Source organism: Canis lupus, chromosome 33 (genome assembly GCF_011100685.1).
Source record: "Canis lupus familiaris isolate Mischka breed German Shepherd chromosome 33, alternate assembly UU_Cfam_GSD_1.0, whole genome shotgun sequence".
NCBI classification, from domain to species: Eukaryota; Metazoa; Chordata; class Mammalia; order Carnivora; family Canidae; genus Canis; species Canis lupus.
This window is the reverse complement of record NC_049254.1, coordinates 24,464,702-24,470,701: the sequence shown is the minus strand read 5'-3', so window position 1 is coordinate 24,470,701 and position 6,000 is coordinate 24,464,702.

Genomic DNA, 6,000 nt, shown 5'->3' with positions numbered 1-6,000 from the left:
AAACAAAAAGTAGATAAAATTATGAATTCTGTAGAAAATGACAAATAGAAGAGAAATTAAAAGTATAGTAAGAGAAACTTATGGCAACAACTGGAAACCTAAGGAAAATAGGTGATTTCGTAGTAAAAATACAGATTACCAAAATGGATCCTGAAATGAAAATATAAACAGACCATCTAGCACAGAAATACTTAAAATCATACTTAAAAACCTTACAATGGAATGAATCACTAAATTCTATTCCTCAAACTAATACTGCACTATATGTTAACTAACTTGAATTTAAATAAAATATTGAAAGAATAAAAAAGAAAAATTGGGGGAAAAAATCCAAACATTGCATTGGAAAAGACCCCAGGATTACATAAGTTCAGAACTAAGTGTTAGTTGGCCTTTAGAAATCATGATATTATTTTAAATGGTTAAAGCCCAGAGAAAAAGAAAATGGGACCATATTTATTTTAAGAGAAAAAAAAATGAGACTCTTTTCAGCAAAACTTGACATTGTTGGCATATTTCATCTAATCTGTCAATGATTGTAAAATTCACATTATTTTGTGTACCACTAAAAAATACTTTCTTAGCACTTACAGTTTGTATTTTAAATTTATGGAAAGCAGTGGCTTAGTCTTATTTTAAAAAAATTATCTTCTATCATTCTTGTGCATTCATTAAAAAAGAAGAAGCCAGGGCATTTGGGTGGCTCAGTGGTTGAGCATCTATCTGCCTTCAGCTCAGATCAGATCGTGATCCCAGGGTCCTGGGATCGAGTCCCACATCAGGCTCCCAGCAGGGAGCGTGTTTCTCCCTCTGCCTGTGTCTGCTTCTCTCTCTGAGACTCTCATGAATAAATGAATAAAATCATTTTTTAACAAAAAGAAAAAGCCATATTTCATACTCATACTCAAGCTCTTTGAATCATTTTCAGTTCAGATCTCCTGGTATCTGTTTTTTTTCCATACAATATTGTCCTCCATACCATCAAAAGTAATAGCAATGCTACCTTTCCCAAAAGGAGGTCCATTATTGTGTCTGGGTTTGGCTGTGTTTTTTTTTTTTTCTTTCCAAATGTGGACATTCCCTTGGTGTTCACAAATTTAATGCCATAGCTGTCTTACTCTTGCTTCAGGTGTCAGTGGAAGGTTTCAGACAAGTTCACACAGGCATAGGTGCAGGCAATGACAGCTGTGACTTAGGCCTGGCTGCCAGCAATTGTCAGCCACATCCTTATTTCCAAGATACTAAAATACAAAAAATATATATATCTCACCAACTCAGTGAAGAAGAGTAGTACAAAACCAGAAAACTACACACTACACACTAAGCTCACATATGGAATACAGGTGGAAACATTCTAGATAAGGTATTAGCAACCAGAACCCTGCACTGTCTCAAAAGAACAATGACTCAACACTAGACCCTCAATTCTGAGCAGCAGTTGGGTAATTAACAGGAAGAGAAACTGAGCGAATATAGTCAAGCCATGACTAGCACAGTGCTGGTATCACATTTTTAGAAAAACAGTACTTGACCATAAGTACAATCTTAGTTCAGTCGTTTAGCATCTGTGTAACTCAGACCGTACGTGGGTCTCAGCATCCTCAAGTAAAGGAGAACATGCATGCCCAGGGTCCTTTTAAGCTCTGATGTCCTGGGCGCCCATGGGTCTAGGACACTGTATCATCCACCAGGAATCCATCCCGGGTTTTGTGTGGAGCTCTATGCAAGTCAAACCCTTGGTTACTCAGGTAGAAAACTGGTCACACTGCCCAATAAATCCTCGTGCTCTTTAATTTCACACAACAGTGCAGAGTCTAATCACAACTCGGATGGAAATAAAAAATTACCGGGCTCCCCTCCCCAACTTATTCCAGACAAACATGCATGTCCTGGCTCCTCTCTGAACCCCCCATAAAAGCCTCCATAGGCCTGTGCTTCAGGGAGAGTCACAAGACAAACAAAGCATTGCATTTGCTTTTACTGCCACCTCAGAGCTCTGTCACACATTCACTCTCTCCTCCTGCAGCTCGCTCTCTTCCTCTTGATACTTCATTCCTTTAAAATTCCTTACTTTTCATTGTGGAAAAATGGACATAACTTATAACTTGCCATTTTAATCATTTTTAAATGTACAGTTCAGTAACATTAAATTAAATAAACATTCACCTTGTTATACAACCTATTTACTAATTATTCATTAAAAACATAACCATATGCCCTTAGTAACAAATTCAAATAGCACCTAAAAGTATCAAATGAAAAATGAGAGTCTCCCAGTCATTCATTTCAAAAGAAATCACTCTTAAGTTTCTTTTGGATCCTTCCAGAAACATTTTTAATTTATATGTCTATATATATATATATATATATATATATATATATATATATATATATAAATATTTTTAAAGTATTTACTATATATAGTATTTATTAAAGTATTTATATATGTATATATTAAATATACATACTATACATAAATACATATATATGTATATAGTAAATACTTTAAAATATTTATACAAGCAATTTCTTATTTTTAGAGATTTGAGCACATTGTGCTGCCCCTTGTTTTCTTCACTTAACAAAATAATCTTGGAGCTGTTTCTGTGTCAACTCATACAGCTCTACCTCAATCTCGTTGTTTTAAATATAAGATTAGAAGACAACTGATTTAGCCAGTATCCTATTGATAGTATTATGTTGTTTCTAGTTTTTTGTTGCTGTTGTTTTTCTCATTACTGTTGGTTTTGCTATTACAAATAATGCTGCAATAACCATCCTTGTATATATAGCTTGTCATATATTAGCTGCTATATCTGTCATCTTCATTCCTAACTGTGGAACTGCAGGATCAAAGGGGATAAGCATGTAACTGGTTTATTTTAAAGCCTCTCTTCTTGATACGGTATAAACAAGAAGTAGCTTTGTTCTACCAATCTTCACTTTTAACTATGTTACACTGAATACATGTCAGGCTCTTAAGGGTATCTTGAGAAGATTCCATAACTTTCCAGTCCATTTAAAACTTCAAAGCTGATTCAAAGCTCTCCCCTTCCCTTGAGAGACTTGGGGAGCTCCTTCAATGATAGAAATGGAATGGAGGCTGGGGGAAAAGGTAAACACTTCTTGACTTTAAACATATCGTTGGGTGTCCTGCTTTCTCTGACCTACCCAAGCAGATGGTTGATGTGATCTGTGTGGCAGCCATCAAAATTTTGATTTCTTTGAAGGGGTCTGGTGAGGCCTCCCTTTCTGTTGCACACTTCCCCTGACATAATAGATGATCTGGCTGAATTGTCAGCCTTCTATTCATTCTCCATCTTAGCTTCTAACACTGGAGCACTGGGGTCCTTCATTCTACAGCTGTTGCTCCCTTAATGGGTAATCTTCTTGGATGGGGTACTGGCAAGATAATTCAAGCACAGTTACTTTCTAAGGGTCCTCCCAATCCATAGGACAGCCAAATGTCCTTGCCACACCAGATCATGAAAAGCCGGCAGCTATATACATTCTCTAACATTTTTTCCCATATTAGGTAGACACAGAGGAAGACAAACTTGTATATGCCTAAGCAGACTTCCATTAGGGAATGAAATGTCTATATCTCTTTCTTGCCAGTGTTCCTAATTTCTATTAATGATTCTCTTGGCATACCCATTCACTTGGATTCAGGGAAGAGAAAGCACCATTCTTCCCTCACCCAAAGAAGGGTAAAATCTCTCACCATGATCACTGTAGTCTTTTTTCACAAGACCACCACTTCCTTTCTTCCATTCCTCCTCACTTTTCTTAAATTGACTCAGAATGTTGCTGGGGGGTTGGTGGTGGTGGTGGTAGTGCCAGTTTCCCTTCCTTCCAGAAGCCCTACAGAGGTACTTGACCCCATCTCAAGGTGATCAGTTGATGGTTCTCTTGAAAATGTATACATGTCTAGTTTTCTTACCTAATGTCTTATGGTGTCAGCTTTGAGTTTTAACTGCAATTTAGAAACAGATGAAGCCCCTCTCAATTGCTTGTTGCATGCATTTAGCTGCTTAAAAATTACTCTCCAAAAAGTAATGCCATCAACAGCATATGGGAATGCCTGGTTTGCCCAAGCCCTCTCTAACTCTCCCTTAACATTTTTTAAGACTAAACTTTCCAACAGAACCAAACCTCTCAGCTTTTTTTGGTCTTCTACAAAAGGAGGAAGAAAAAGAAACCAGATTAAAAAGGCAGAACACCAATCCTTTTACTATCATGTATTTCCTGTGTAGATATTGGACTAATTTTTTAAAAGATTTATTTATCTCTATATTTGAGGGAGAAAGCGCTGCAGACTTCAGAGCAGACTCTGAATCGAGCATGGAGCCTGACATGGGACTCAATCCCACAACCCTAAAATCACGACCTGAGCCAAAACCAAGAGTCAAATGTTTAAACAACTGTGCCACACAGGTGTTTCAATGTTGTACTATTTTGTGTGGATTTGCTTGACCTCTAATAATTAGCTACAGAATAATGTCTTGGTTCTGCCAGCCTGAAAGCAGGTACTACCAGAAACCAGTGTACCTGTTGTGAATACAGGGCCTGAAGGCAGAGGAGAAACCATCAGTCCTTGAGGCCAATATTAACATACTTAGGAAGAGACTCCAAGTGAAGTATATAATAAAAAAAAATTGGCTGTCCTTTGTTCCCAAGTCCTGGGAGGTAATATCTAAATCCTTAGAATTTTTGGAGTGATACAAGAGTCTTTGTGGTCAGCCCCTCAGACCATACCTGATAGTTAATATTGACAAGGTGATTGACAGTGGGCCCCTATATTGTTCATGCTAATGAAATGGCTCAAGATGGAGACTAGTTATGCCAGAAAGATCAGCCATGTGATTAGACAGTTGGGGTCTTAAGGGATCTGATAACAGTTCAACCTCCACGAAGAGGAGGGATCTGGAGATTGAGTTCAGCTCCATGGATGATAATTCAATCACGCCTATATAATGAAATCCCAATAAAAACTCTAGACACAAAAGCTCAGGTAAGTTTTCCTCTGCTTTGTGTATTGTCACACATTTATGAGCAATGTGTCTTTGAAGATAATGGAAGTTTTGCTCTTCAGACCCTCCTGACCTGCCTAACTCCTTCCTTTGGCTGATTTTGTTCTGTATCCTTTTGCTATAATAAAACTGTAATTGTAAGTACAGCATTTTCTTGAATTCTCTGTCTACCTAAAAATATTATCAAACCTGAGAGGACAGTGGAACCCCTAAATTTGCAGTCAGCAGGTGAGAATTTGGCTTGGGAACCCCCGAACTTGCAGCCAGTATCTAAAGTAAAGGCAATCTTGTGGACACCTGTGCCCCTAGCCCATGGAGTTCGGCTTAACTCTGGGTAGTTGGTGTCAGAACTCCTTATAGGGAGACAGAATCTCTAGGCAAAAGTTTGAACGATGAAGTCCAGTCACCCTTACTCTTGTGGAGAATCTTTTTCCATGACACAAAGAGTTAAGAAAATTAGAGGTGCCAGGGTGGCTCAGTCGGTTAAGCATCTGTCTTTCGATCAGGTCATAATCCCAGGGTCCTGCTCAGTAGGGAGTCTGCTTCTTCCTCTGCCCCTCCCCCTACTTGTGCTCTCTCTTGTCTCTCTCTCAAATAAATAAACAAAATTCTTTTTTTCAAAGATTTTACTTGTTTATTCATGAGAGACACAGAGAGAGAGCGGTAAGAGACATAGGCAGAGGGAGAAGCAGTCTCCCTGGAGGGAGCCTGATGTGGGACTTAATCCCAGGACCCTGGGATCACAACCTGAGCCGAAGGCAGACACTGAACCACTGAGCCACCCAGGTGCCCCAACAAAATCTTTTTTTTTAAAAGAATTAAGAGAATTAATTTCCATCAGTTCTTCTGCTCATTATTGAAGAATCAAACAGCCCTGGGGCTTAGCAAATAGATTGCGCACCTGCAATGTCCTATCCTCTTTGCTCCAAAGACTTGGCTCAATGGACTACTTCTATAAGCCAAAGGA